Consider the following 15122-nt stretch of genomic DNA (forward strand, 5'->3'; position numbering starts at 1 on the left):
CTATGATCATGCCACTGCAGTTCAGTTTAAGTGACAGCATGACCTTGTCTCAAAAATTTTTTTTGAAAAAGCTTTTCTTTTTTTTTTCCTTTGGCTTTACACTAATTTATTTATCTAACTTTAACTTCTTATATTGAATTTTTAGTTTATTAATTTAAAATCATTTTGTTTTCTAATACGTGCATATATTTACTATTTTAAATTCCCTGTAATATGCCCTTCATGTACAGCTTTTGTGCATAGCTCTTTTGTTGTCCTTCAGTTCTCAGTGCTTATAATTGCCATTACAATTTCTTCCAGACCCATGAATTATTTAACAGTGTTATTTAGTTTCCAAATGTATGGGTGAATTTTAGCTGACTTTAAAATTTTATTTCTAAATTCACTGTGGGCTGCATGGTTTTGAATCTTTGGATGTTTTCAAGACGTCTTTTGTGATCCATGATGTATGTGGCCAATTAGAAAAATATTCTGTGTTTGAAACAAATATGTAGTCTGTATTTGTGGGAGCCTGGGGATATATGTATATGTATATATGAAATGGTATTTTTATATTTTCTCTTCTTCCTGATATTTTGAAAGCTTAATTTGTCTGTTAGCAAGAGATGTGAACTACAATTTCTTCCCCTGATTATGGCTATTTCATCTTCTTATAGTTGCGTCAAATTTTTCTTTGTATGCGTTGAGGCTATACTGGGAGATGTGTGTAGGTTGAGGACTATTAATCTTCCTAGAGAGTTATTGCTTTTATCATTAAAAATGTTCTTTTTCATTCCTACTAAGACTTTTTGCCTTAAAACCTATTTTGTTTAATATTCATAAAGCCATCTAAATTTCCTTTTGCTGAGCAATTGACAATATCTTTTTCTGTCTCTTTACTTTCAGTAGCTCTTTCTTTGTGTTTGGGGTGTATCTCTATTCATAAAGTGTCTACAGCCGAGTACTGTATAACTAGTATGTGGAGTGAACACAATTCATACTGTAATTAAAGCATGACTTAATTTCTGTTCTCTGCCTCTTTAAAGTCCGTTCATCGGTGGTAATCTTGCTCAGTTATGGGCTTGGACAGGTCCCAGCCTCACCCCAGATTACCGCCTGACATCCTTAAACATATCTCAGTTCAGAAATCAAATAGGGCATAGCCTGAACCATTAATCGAAATGTTTTATTCATTTACCATCTCCTTCCCACACTAGCTAAGCCTGCGGCTGGTGAGGCTACAGCCCTCAGGGAGGCTCTACCTCCAGCCCAGCTGGCTGACAAGGGCTTCTGTCCTGGTCCCGCAGGGCTGGATGTGAGGAGGAGAGAGGAATGGGTGGGTGTTTCTGCCCTGCAGGCCTAGCAGATGTTTTTAACTGGCTTTCTCGTGGGCCACTTTGGAGTCTTTCAGAGTTGCTTGTGCTCTTGTAGGTACTCTTGGGCTGTGCCTTGGGGGTCCATTCCCCTGGTTACTCTGCCTCAGTGCCGGGATCTCAGCGACCTGCTCTCTGAAGGTTCTTCTACTTAGGGTCCTTAGCCCATTCAGGTGGTCCTCTGGGGCAGGACCTAAAATGCCTTTCTGTGTGTTTGTGTGTGATCTGTTTCTTGTCTGTATCTTGTCTCAGTCTCTTTTCCACCCTCTGATTCTATCTTTTTATGTGGCCCATATCTGGTGCAGGAAAACTTCTCTGGCATCCTCATGCCTGACCAAAGCAATCTCTATGTAGCATTCTCTAAGGAGCATCCCTCTTTTTCCACACCTGACAAAGCAGCTAACCAACCCCTCTTTTTAGGGCAGGATGAAGTCATCAGCCTAGAGTGATACCTCACAGCATCAAATCTATATCAGACTCTTTTCTTTTTTTTTTGAGATGGAGTCTCACACTGTCACCTGGGCTGGAGTGCAGTGGCATGATCTCAGCTCACTGCAACCTCCACCTCCTAGGTTCAAGCTATTCTCTTGCCTCAGCCTCCCAAGTAGATGGGATTACAGGTGCCCACCACCAAGCCCAGCTAATTTTTTGTATTTTTAGTAGAGACAGGGTTTCATTATATTGGCCAGGCTGGTCTTAAACTCCTGACCTTGTGATCCACCCACCTCAACCTCCCAAAGTGCTGGGATTACAGGTTATATCAGGCTCTTCCAGGGATAGAACTGAACCCATTTGCTTGAGGTAAAGGAGGTCTGGCCCCTCCCACTCTTCCTTCTCTGGAGGGCTTGAGATACAAGCACCACTTTCACCAACGACACCTCCACAATTTCATGCTCTCTCTACTCTTGTAATTCTATCTTTTTGAATGAATGCAGGTTCAAAGGCAGGAGACAGATTCTTAACCATTTCCTTTGTAAATCTGGCACTTTGTTTAGCATTTTTACATACCTTTAAATTGGATTCAAAACTTCAATTTTAGGATCTGTGGTAGTTAAAAAATCTGTGCCTTAAGAAAGGTAAATTTAATTCATTTACATTTATTGTGATTGTTAATACATTTGAACTTATTTTTAGCATTTTTTTGTTTTTTGATCATTATTTTCCTTGTTTCTTTTTTCTTTCCTAATTTTGCTAGACTGAAAGTTTTCTTTATTTCTCTGCTCTACCATTTGAGAATTAAACATTTTTATCTGTTCATTTAGTGTTCACCTCTAACTGTTCATGTACTCTGAATTCTTTTAATAAAGGAGATAGGAATCTAGAAACACTTTAATTTCCCTCTCAACTTCCTACTCCCATGAGTTGGTTCCATTAACTGTGCCTTACTGCAATAGATTTTAGTCAAGTGTTTTATACTTTTTATTTAAAAGCTCACCTTACCTGGGAGTGCACTAAGGACCTTGAGCAAATTTGTGTGTAATTCTGTAATTAAAGAAAAAGGAAAGTTGTGAACAAACACCAGTGAAAGCTGAAGGTTAATATCTAATGTCTTCATTGAGAGAATGGCTCATGCAAGTAGATAAAGAAGTGAGTCCCCAAGAAATTCAAAACAGGGTCACAGACAGAGCATGTATTGCAGAAAATGTTTAATAAACAACCAAATTATTTAACCTCACTGAGTCAAGAGTTGCAAATTAACTTAAGACAACAAAGAATACTTTTTATACCCATTAAATTACAAAAAATGAAGCAATGATAGTATTTAATGTGGGTGAAGGTTTATGATACTAGCACTCTTACTGCTGGTGGGAGTTTAGCTTCTCAAGATAGCAATCTAACAATGTAATAATGCCAAGGGCGGACTTACTGAGCACTTACTATGTGTTGAGCTAAGTACATTATTGGCATTACGCATATCTATCAAGAGCCAAAAATGTTTCATCTTGGTGAATTTTATAAATGTTCAACAAAAGGAGGACAGTTACTTAAACTAGAACACATTTTGTTTCTGAAGAGTTTTCTTGATGGGAAATGCTCCTGAAATACAGAATTTTAAAGCAAAACAAGGGGCCTCTTAATAATGACAAAATGTGTGTGGAATATCAACTGGACAGAAATTTCTGTGTGTGTCAAGAGCAATTTCTTTGATGGTAAGATTGGGGCAGATCGTTTTTATGTCTTTTTGTACTTTTATGAACTTATCACATTTTCCACAATGTGACATTATGACTATAATTAATATAGAAATGTTAAGTGATGGAAGGCTGGGCTTTCAGCAGTAAATGTTCTGTGGAAAGGCAACATTTTTTGCATGCCCATGCCAGTCGTCTGACCTGAGGCATAACTATGTGCCCTCCTAGCCCTTCTTCCACCTGCTGCTGGCAGCCTTGCTACCTTCACATCAATCTGTCCTGGGTGGTTTCTGACTCTTCTCTTGCACACACCTCAGGCAGCTAGTTCCATTGGGCAGCTCTGTTTGTTAGGAGGTTCTTCTTTAAACAACTTTGCAAGTGTATTTGGTGATATTGATTATTGGATTTATTGTAAAACTGTATTTGAAGTCTTCCTGGCTCTGGATGACAGCAGGTGCTGTCTGCATTCAAATCTGAAATGCACAGCCAATGTCCAACTACATGCTTACCTGTGTGGTTTTGGCTGCTAGAGGACATTTGGCAATGTCTGGAGACATTGTTGATGGTTACAATGGAGTGTGGGGGGTTGCTGTGCCTCTGGCATCCAGTGGGTGGAGGACAGGGATGCTGCTAGACAACCTGCATGCACAGGACAGCCATGTACAGCAAGGAACTTATCTGGTCCCAAATGTCAGTATTGCCAATGTTGACACACCCTGGCTTAGCACAGAAGTATTTAAAAGCTCTCACTTACAAAACCCATATACTTTTGTAATTGTTTTTCATTTTTTCTGTTTATGAAAAAGTACTATCAATGCCTTTTATGCCAACACATAACTTTCAAATTGATTTCTTACAATAATTATTAAGCTTCAAAATGTTCTTTGTTAATAAGAAAAAAACAGCCTTGAAAAACTTATTAAAAGACGTGCAAATCTTTAATTATCAGAGACAGTATATCTTAAGGACAAAAGGAAAGGAATGGCATGCTTGGAAAGTCATTGTGGATATCTACCCTACCTTCCTGAAAATGACAGTCCACAGATTCAGGAAGAAAGGCTCTGGGATCATGGCCCCCAGCAGTGGGGTCCCCCTCAGTGAGCTCCCTTTGATACCTCATTCTCTCTGCTTGGATCATTCTACAAAAGATCACTGGAGTAGATGCAAAGCATGCTCACGCAGAAGATTCTCCTGCAAGGGGCAAAGTGAAGACACATGTTCTGTCTTTGTTCAAAACAGTAACACATGAAAGTCTGCCTAATTTACGTCATTTTGTATTTCCGTTAGCAACATCCTCTGCATGAAACCATAAGTGAGCTGGAGATTCCTTGGGATTGTTCCTTTGCCCTATTCCAGGGGTCAGAGAGATGACCTGGCAGTGGGAAGGGTCCTTGCGAATCCAGAGCCTCAGGGTCAGCCACTAACAAGCCATGAGACTTTGAGAAAGTCATTTCATCTCTCTGTCTCAATTTTTTTATCTGTCAAACAAAGAGATTTTATCAGAGCATCCTCTGCTTTCTTTATGTCTCTAAAATGCTAGGATTTTAGAGCATTGTCTAAAACAGACAAACATTGCCAATTAGCAGTGCAGTACCTTTTATAAATTATTCTTTCACTGCTGTTTCCTCTTCAAATTTGGAGATGGATTCAATTTTCTTTCCACCGTTTTTCTTTAACAAAAGCAGTCTGACTCACTAGTAGTTAATATGAGTTTATTGGGATGATTTTAGAAGGAAAACAAGTTCAAAGAATCGTTTGATAGGAAGCGAAACCATAAGTTAGTTGCATATGGATGTTGAAAGTAAATTTATAAGCTAAAAGGTATGACACATTTCTGCTCTACCCACCATTTCTTTTAAAAAAAGATGCTTCAGAATGAAAGAGTTTGAGCTCTTCACATTTGGTTGCTGCATTCTCATTTAATTAATAACTGTCTTTGGCCATTTTTCATCTGGTAAAACAACTTAACCAGGAAATAATCAGGAAAACATTACTCAACATATTGCCAATAAATTATAACATGGCAGCTGAAGACATCTGAGTTTGGTTGGTCCTTGATCTTTTCATGGACCATTAGACATAATTTCCACAGGGTTCTTGCAGGTGGAGGAAAGATCTGGGAATGCTGAAAACTTGAGTCTAACCAATAAGGCAGAGCAGGGAAGTGGTTATGCTTTCATTGAACTACAGCTGCTTACCCCTAACCAGAATCAAGGTCAAATTCACTGTTACCTGGAGATCTAGGGAACTCTCTTCCCTGACTTCTGAGGACCTTTTCAACACTAAGCACAGCTATGACGGTGTGGTGCTGTCTGTGGACCAGGCTTTAGGTTTTTTGGGGCTGCTTTGGGGCAGTGTGATAGGCGGGATCATAAGATGACCCCAAGATCCTGCCCTCGTGTACACACCCTGCTTAGTATGAGACTGTGTGAATAATGGATTTTACCCCCACAATTAGGAGGTTACATAGCACAGTTGACTTTAAGAAGGAGAGATGACCTGACTTAGTACATGACCATTGTAATTTGGTTCTAGAGGTCAGAGACAAAGGAAGTTAGAGAATTGAGACATGGGAGAGATTACACATGAGAGAGAGTCTCTGTTGCTGGATTATTGAGGGGACCATGTAGCAGAGCATGTGGGCTGCCTCTTGTAGTGGAGGACAGTCCCTGCAAAGAAATAGGGACTCTGGTTGCACAGCCATGAGGAACTTAGATCTGCCAACATGAATGAGCACAGATGTGGATTCTTCCCCAGTGGAACCTCCAGAGGAGAGCCCAGCCCAGCAGAGGTGACAACTTGATTTCAGCCTTTGAGATCCTGTGAAGAGAACCCAGTTACATTTGCCTGGACTTCTCACCTGCAGAACTATGAGTTAAAAGTGGGAGTGTCTTGAGCTACTGAGTTTGTGGTGATTTGCTACACAGCAACTAAAACTAACACAGCAGCCATGTACATAGGATGAATGAAAACAAGTTCTAATTTCAGAGACGGTAGGAAGTGTTAAATCAAGTTTAACATGAAGGTGCCTTCTTACATATTTTAAGTTCAGCCTAAAGGTTTCTCTGTACATAGTAAACTGTAACCTAAATGGTGATATAAACAGACTATAATCTACGCTTGTGGCAATCACCAAGCTTTGGGCAATCAAAGGGGGCCAACTGTTCAAACCATGTTCAAATAAGGTAAATGCCAAGCTGTAACCAATTTGGTTGCTTCTGTACCTCACTTCTTTTTTCTGTAGGTCACTTTCCTTTTTCTGCCTATAAATCTTCTTCCCCCACTCTTCCCCCACATGGCTGTGCTGGAGTCTGTGAGCCTACTGTGGCTCAGGAGGCTGCCCGATTCATGACTTATTCTTTGCTCAATTAAACTCTGTTAAATTAACTGTTAAATTTAATTTGGCTAAGTTTTTTTTTTTCTTTTACAGGAGATACCAACTCCATATACTAATATCACCCCTGTCACCCCTTACTGGACTCTTAGCATCTTTAGGATGAGCAGCTCCTTACAGCATGTAGTCTATCCTCCCCAGCATTGTGAGAGTCTGCTGTGTATTGTAAAGGTGGGAGACTGCCCTGAGTTGGAAATTGGGGGACATAATTCTGTTGTTGTCAGCTTTGCAATTGCTTGATAGCATTTGATCAAGTCATTTTACTTTGGGACCATAGTTTGATTATCTGTTTATACATATTTGAATTAGATGATACCCAAAGTCTAAGAGGCTCATATGATCTGTTATGGTTTTGTGATTTTTTTATGCCCCACCTCTCCAAGTAGTTGATTAGTCCGTGCTTGAACATCTTGAACAGAAGCTAATAGAAGCTCATTCCAACTTTGGACAGCAGTGATGTTGGCCTGCTCACTCATTCATTCCACATGTGGTGACTATGTGTCCTAACCAAAGAATCAAGACCAATTATAATGTGGAGAAGGGAGAGAGAGAGTTAATTCAGAGCTAAGGCCATGAATCAATGTGGGTGAGAAGATGGCTTTTTTCATAGGATACTTGGTGAATAGGGTTGGAGTGAGAAGTGAAATTTGAAAAAGATCCATGCAGGGCAGGACTCCATCCATTGGCCAAGACACTATGTGGTCTTAAAATGGAGCTCTGATGACATGATGAAAGTATGCTAAGTGAAAGAAGCAGGATGTGAAGTAGCATGTATTGGAGAATTAGATAAAATTATTCAAATTGGGTGTGTTCATCCATTCTGCCTCAGGAAATGTCTGTTTCGTAGCAGAGTAAGTGTAGGTGCCATGTGACCTGGCTGATTCTGCAGGTGCACTTTGCATCAGAATCACCCTCAGCAGAGCAAAGGTGTATCACAGATTACTTGAGTCATCTAATAGTTCTGTTATTGCCAAACATATGGGTAGTTTCTTTTTCTTTTTTTTTCCAAGTTTTAAATTGTGGTAAAAAACACATAACATAAAACTTGCCATTTTAACCATGTTAAGTGTACAATAATATTAAGAACATCTGTGTTGTTGTGCAACCATCACCACCATCCATCTCAATAACTTTTTCATCTTGTAAAATGGAAACTCTGTCTCCATTAAACACTCACCCTCCATTCTCCTGCCCCAGCCCCTGGCAAGCACTATTCTACTTCCTGTTTCTATAAATCTGACTACTGTAGGCTCTTCATATGAGTGGGAATCATGGTATTTGTCTTTTTGTGACTGGCTTATATCACTTTGCATAGTGTCCTCAAGGTTCACCCATGTTGTAGCATGTGTCAGAATTTCCTTATTTTTTAAGGCTGAATAATATTTCATTGTATGGATGGGACACATTTTGCTTATCCATTAGTCTTTAGGTGGACACATGGGTTGTTTCCTCCTTTTAGCTATTGTGAATAATGCTGTTGTAAACATGAGGGTACTTCTTTTCTTTTTTAATCACCATTGTTTTTAACAAAGTGCATGAATTCCACGTATACAGTTCAAAGAATTCTCACAAAGCAAGCACATCCATACAACCACCATGCAGATAAGGACATAGAACATTACCAGCACCCCAGAAACCCCCTCATGCCCCTCCTATTCATCTCCCCTATATGCTTCCTCAAAGGTAACTGCCATCCTGACTTCTAACACCACCTAGTAGTTATACCCATATTTAACATTTGCATGAGTGGAGTTATACAATCCTTATGCCTGGCTTTTTCTGCTCAACATGGTATTTGTGAGATCTATCCATGTTGTTGTAGAAGACAGTGATTCAATCATTTTCTTTACTATGTCATAAGTATTCCACTGTATAAAAATATCTCAACTTACTTATTAATTCTATGGTATGATGGATATTTGGTTTGTTTCCAGCTTGAGGCTATTTTAGATAAAACTTCTGTAAATGTTTTTATACATGTTCTTGGTGTCTATATACACTCATTTTTATTGGGAATATACCTAGGAGCGGGATTGCTAGATCATAGAATAAGGGTATAGTCAGTTTTAAAAGATACTGCAAAATAGTTTTTCAAAAGGGTTATTCCATTTGTACTTCTTTTACCAACGTATGAGAGTTTCAGTCATTCCACGTCTTCACCAACACTTGGTTTTGTCTTTCTTTAATTTTAGATATTCTGATAGTAATTTTGTGTTATCTAATTGTGATTTAAATTTTCATTTTCTGAATAACTTAAAGAGGATGAGCACCTTTTCTTATGTTTACTGGCAACTTGGATATCCTCTTGTAGTGTGTCTGTTCAAGTCTCTTGCCTACTTTTTAAATTGTGTTGTCTTTTTCTTATTGATTTATAGGAGTTCAAAAATATTTCCTGAATATAAGACCTTCGCAAATTATTTGAGTTTATAATTATTTTCCCCATGTTGTGTGGGTTGGATTTTAAACTATTTAAATTTTTTTTTTTTGGATGAATGAAATTTGACAATTTGAATGTATTCCAATGTATCAGTCTTTTCCTTTAGGATTAGTACTACTTTTGGTGTCCTGCTTAAGGAATATTTGCCGACCACACATTTATAAATACACTCTCTTATGGTGTCTTCTAAAGACTTTACTGTTCTTTCATGTTTAGATCTACAAAGTGTGGAGAATTCATTTCTTCGTGTAGTATGGAATATAGGTCTAGATTCCTTTTTCTTTTTATGAATATCTAGTTAACCAGCACTATTTATTTAAAATATAAGCCTTTTGCCACTGCTCTACAGTTTCCTTTTTCATTAATTAATGATATGAATATGTGTCAGTCTCTTTCTGAACTTTCTGTTCTATTCCATTGGCCATTAAAAAAATTTTTTATGTCAATACAACTGTCTTCACTATATCTTCTTCCTCCTCCTCCTCCTCCTCTTCTCCTTCTCCTTCTCCTTCTTCTTCTTCTCCTTCTCCTTCTTCTTTTTCTTTTTCTTTTTTTTTTTTAAAGAGATGAGTTCTCACTGTGTTGCCCAGACTGGATTTGAATTCCTAGGTTCAAGTAATCCTCTTACCTCAGCCTCCTGTTAACCACTATTGCTTTATTTTAATCCTGTAATGTAAGTCCTCCAAGTTATTCTTCTTGTATATTTTATTGACTGACTATTCATGGCCACTTGCATATTTGCATACATTAAAAAAATCAGCCCATTAAGCTTCTCACCGAAAACATGTTGAGGTTTTTGATAAGGCTTGTATTGAATCTATAGATCAAAGGACTGACATCTTTTACAATATTGGGTCTTTAAATCCATGAACGTGGTATATCTGTTCATCTGTTCCCTAATTACTTTAAATAATATAGTGTAGTGTTCTTTCTAGGTTTTTTAGAATATTAAGTGCTATTGTAAATAGCATTATTTTTATTTCAATTTATAATTGTTGTTTGTATATAGAAATGAAATTGTTTTTGTTTATCTTGTACTTAGTGATTTTGCTAAATTAGCATATTAATTCTAATAGCATAGAGTTAGAATTTTTTCATTACGTATTGAGCCATCTGCAATGACAGGTTTCTTTCTCTGTTTATAATCTACATACCAGTTATTTCTTGCATTGTTCTCAAGGACTATGTTTTTGCTTTATTTTTTGAGCTAGGACCTGGATCTGTAGCACAATATCAAATGAAAGTAGTGATAGTAAATGTCTTTATCTTTTCTCATTTTAAACGTATGAAAGTTTTAGGTATTTCACAATTAACTATAATGTTTACTATAGATTTGTGTAGATAGTATTTATCAGATTAAGGACAGTAAAATTTTTTATTATGAATTGGTATTGAATGTTCAAGTACTTTTGAAGCATTTGTGAGATAATCTTATAATTTTTTTCTTTTAATGTATGTGGTGAATTACCAACCTTGTATTCTTGGAAGGGAACCAACTTTATCATGATATATTATCCTTTCTACATATTGATGGATTCTATCTGCAAATAGAATTTTTATCAGATTAAACTGTTTTTAAGTAAAATGCTCCATCAGTGGTATGTATTTTCATCAAGAGGCATGCAATGTTTGGTTGTGTCTCTATTTGTTATGTGAGAAACCAGTGGTGATTATTGTCTAGATCCATTATTTCAATTTTTTTCTGTATGCAAAAATGTGATATTCTAATTCTATTGTTTCTTCTTCAATTGTCAGTGTGAACACTTTCATGGAGAAAAGTTTTCCTTATTAATTTTTTTTACCCTGAAATACAGTCCATATAGAAAAGACGGAATACATACTTTATTGTTTCCCTTCATTTATAAATTTTCTTTAAATATTTTTATTGGTAAATAATAATTGTACATATTTATGGGGTACATGTGATATTTTGATACATGCATATAATGTGTAATTATCAAATCAGGGTAATTGAGATATCCATCACCACAAACATTTATCATTTCTTTGTGTTGTCAACTTTTAAAATCTTCTCTTTTAGCTATTAAAAATATACAATAAATTATTGATAACTAGTTACCCAATTGTGCTATTAAACACTAGAACTTATTCCTTTTATCTAACCGTATTTTGTACCCCTTAACCTATCTCTACCCCACTGCCTCCCACTTCCCAGCCTCTGGTAACCATGATTCGAACCTCTACCTCCATGAGGTCAATGTTTTTAGCTTCTACGTAGGAGTGAGAAAATGTGATATTTGTCTTTTTCTCTGCCTGGCTTATTTCACTTAACATAACACCTTCCAGTTTCATCCATGTAGCTTCAATTGACAGAATTTCCTTTTTATGGGTGCATAATATTCCATTGTGTATATGTACCACAGTTTCTTTTTTTCTTTTTTCTTTTTTCTTTTTTTTTTTTTTTTGAGACAAAGTTCTGCTCTTGTCACCCAGACTGGAGTGCAATGGCGCAATCTCAGCTCACTGCAACCTCCGCCTCCTTGGTTCAAGCAATTCTCCTGCCTCAGCCTCCCGAGTAGCTGGGATTACAGGCACCTGCCACCATGCGCACCTAATCTTTGTATTTTTAGTAGAGATGAGGTTTCACCATGTTGGCCAGGCTGGTCTCGACTCCTGACCTCAGGTGATCCACCACCTCAGGCTCCCAAAGTGCTGAGATTACAGGCATGAGCCATCACACACGGCCACCACAGTTTCTTTATTCATCTATTGATGGACACTGAAGTTGATTCCATATCTTGGCTATTGTGAATAGTGCTGTAATGAACATGGATGTGCAGATGTCTCTTTGATAACTGACCTTTCCTCCCTTCCTCCCTTCCTCCCTTCCTTCCTTCCCTTCCTTCCCTTCCCTTCTCTTTCCTTCCTTCCTTCTTTCCTTCCTTCCTTCCTTCCCTCCCTCCCTCTTTCTTTTCTTTCTTTTCAACAACTTTCTTTTCTTTTCTTAACAACAACAACAACAACAACAACAACTCTAACAATCTTTTCTTTCCTGCTTTTCTTTCTTTCTTTCTTGTTTTTCTTCCTTTCTTCCTTTCTTTCTCTTTCCTTTCATCTTTCCTTTCTTTTTTTTTCAGAGTCTCACTCTGTCACCCAGGCTGGAGTGTAGTGGCGCAATCTCAGCTTACTGCAACCTCTGCCTCCTGGGTTCAGAATCTCTTCTCCTGCCTCAGCCTCCCAAGTAGCTGGGATTACAGGCATGTGCCACCATGCCTGGCTAATTTTTAGTAGAGACAAGGTTTCACCATGTTGGCCAGGCTGGTCTTGAACTCCTGACCTCAAGTGATCTGCCTGCCTTGCCTCCCATAGTGCTAGGATTACAGGCGTGAGCCCCTACACCTGGCCAACTGATTTTCTTTCTTTTCTTGTGGATATATACCCAGCAGTGGGATTGCTGAATCATATTGTAGATGTATTTTTAGTGTTTTGAGAAATCTCCATAGCGTTTTCCATAGTGGCTGTAATAATTTACATTCCCACCAGAAGTGTCATTCCTGTTTCTCCACATCCTCGCAATCATCTTTTTTTTTTTTTCTGTCTTTTTGATGAAATCATCTCATTGTTGTTTTGATTTGCATTTCCCTGGTAATTAGTGATGAGCATTTTTTCATATACCTGTTAACCCCTTGTGTATCTTGCTTTGAGAAATGTTTATTCAAATCATTTGCCCAATTAAAAATCAGATTACTATTATTTTTTTGTCATTGAGTTGTTCAAGTCCCTTACATATTATGATTAATAATTATTTGTCAGATGGGTAGTTTGCAAATATTTTCTCCCATTCTGTAGATTTTCTCTTTATTCTGTTGATTGTCTTTTTTGCTGTGCAGAAGCTTTTCAGTTTTATGTAATCTCATTTGTCTATTTTTGCTTTTGTTCTCTGTGTTTTTGAGGTCTTACCCAAAAAATCTTTGCTCATCCAGTGTTTTGAAATGTTTCTCCAATGTTTTCTTCTAGTATTCTCATAGTTTCAGGTCTTACATTTAAGTTTTTAATTCATTTTGAGTTGATGTTTGTATGTGGTGATAGATAGCAGTCTAGGTTTATTTGTCTGCATATGGATATCCAGTTTTTTCAGCACCATTTGTTGAAAGTTTTCCACTGAACTTTTTGGTGTCTTTGTCAATAATCAATTGGCTGTACATACATGGACTTATATCTGGGTTCTCTATTCTGTTCCATTGGTCTATGTATCTGTTTTTATACTAGTACCATGCTGTTTTGTAATTATAGTTTTGTAGTATGTTTTGAAGTCAGGTAGGTGATACCACCAGTTTTGTTCTTTTTGCTTAGGATTGCTTTGGCATTTAGGAAGCCTTCTGTGATTCCACATGTGGATTTTAAAACTGCTTTTTCTATTTCTGTGAAGAATGTCTTGGTATTTTGATAGCTATTGCATCGAATCTATGGATCACTCTTGGTAGTATGGTCATTTCACAGTATTACTTTTTCCAATCCATGAGCATGGGATGTCTTTGTGTGTGTGTGTGTGTGCGCGCGCGCGCGTATGTGTGGTCATTCCAATTTCTTTCATACTGTCTTAAAGTTTTCCTTGTACATATATTTCACCTCTTTAAAAAAATTATTCCTAGGTTTAATTATTATTTAAATTTTTGTAGCTATCATAAATGGGATTGCTTTTTGATTTTTTTTTTTTTTTTGCTAGTTCATTATTGGTGTATAGAAATGTTGTGGATTTTTGTAGTTTAAAATTTCATATCCTGTAACTTTGCTAAATTTGTTTATCAGTTCTGAGAGTTTTTGGTGAAACTTTTAGGGTTTTCTATGTGTAAAATTATGTTATCTGCAAAGAGGAATATTTTTATTTCCCTTTTTTCCAATTTGGATGCCCTTTATTTATTTCTCTTGCCCAATTGCTCTGGTTAGGATTTTCAGTACTATGTTGAATAAGAGTGGTGAGAGTGGGCATCCTTGTATTCTTCCAGTTCTTAGAGAAAAAGCTTTCAGCATTCCGTTTTATTGTACCTAATTTTTTGAGTTTTTAAAATCATGAAACAACACTGAATTTTATCAAATGCTTTTTATGTATCTATTGAGATGATCATTTGGTTTTGTTTTTCATCCTTTTGATGTGATGTATCACGTTTATTAATTTGCATATGTTGACCCATCCTTGCATTCCTGGGATAAATCCCACTTGATCATGGTGAATAATTTTTTTAATGTGCTGCTGGATTCAGTTTATCAGTTTTTGTTAAGGATTTTTCCATCTATGTTCACCAGGGACATTGGCCTATAGTTTTCTTTTGTTGCGTCCTTATCTGGTTTTGGTATCAGGGTAATGCCGGTCTTGTAAAACAATTTGAAGAAATTCCTCTCTTTTCAATTTTCTGGAAGATTTGATAAGAATTGGCACTAGCTCTTCTTTAAATGCTTGATAGAATTCAGCAATAAAACCATTAGGTTCTGGGCTTTTCTTTGATAAAATACTTTTATTACTGATTCAATGTCATGACTTGTAATTGACCTATCCAGGTTTTCTATTTCTTCATGGTTCAATCTTGATAGATTGCATGTGTCCAGAAATTTATCCATTTTCATTAAGTTTTCCAATTTGTTGGTGTATAGTTATTCACATATAACTGTTGGTAATAGTCTCCAACAATCCTTTGTATTTCTGTGGTAAAAGTTGTAATGTCTCCTTTTTGTTTCTGATTGTATTTACTTGGGTCTTTTTTTTTAATCAGTCTAACTAGTAGTATGTCAATTTTGTTTATCTTTTCAAAAAACACCTTTTTGTTTCATTGATCTTTTGTATTTTCGTA

Source organism: Papio anubis, chromosome 10 (genome assembly GCF_008728515.1).
Source record: "Papio anubis isolate 15944 chromosome 10, Panubis1.0, whole genome shotgun sequence".
NCBI lineage: Eukaryota > Metazoa > Chordata > Mammalia > Primates > Cercopithecidae > Papio > Papio anubis.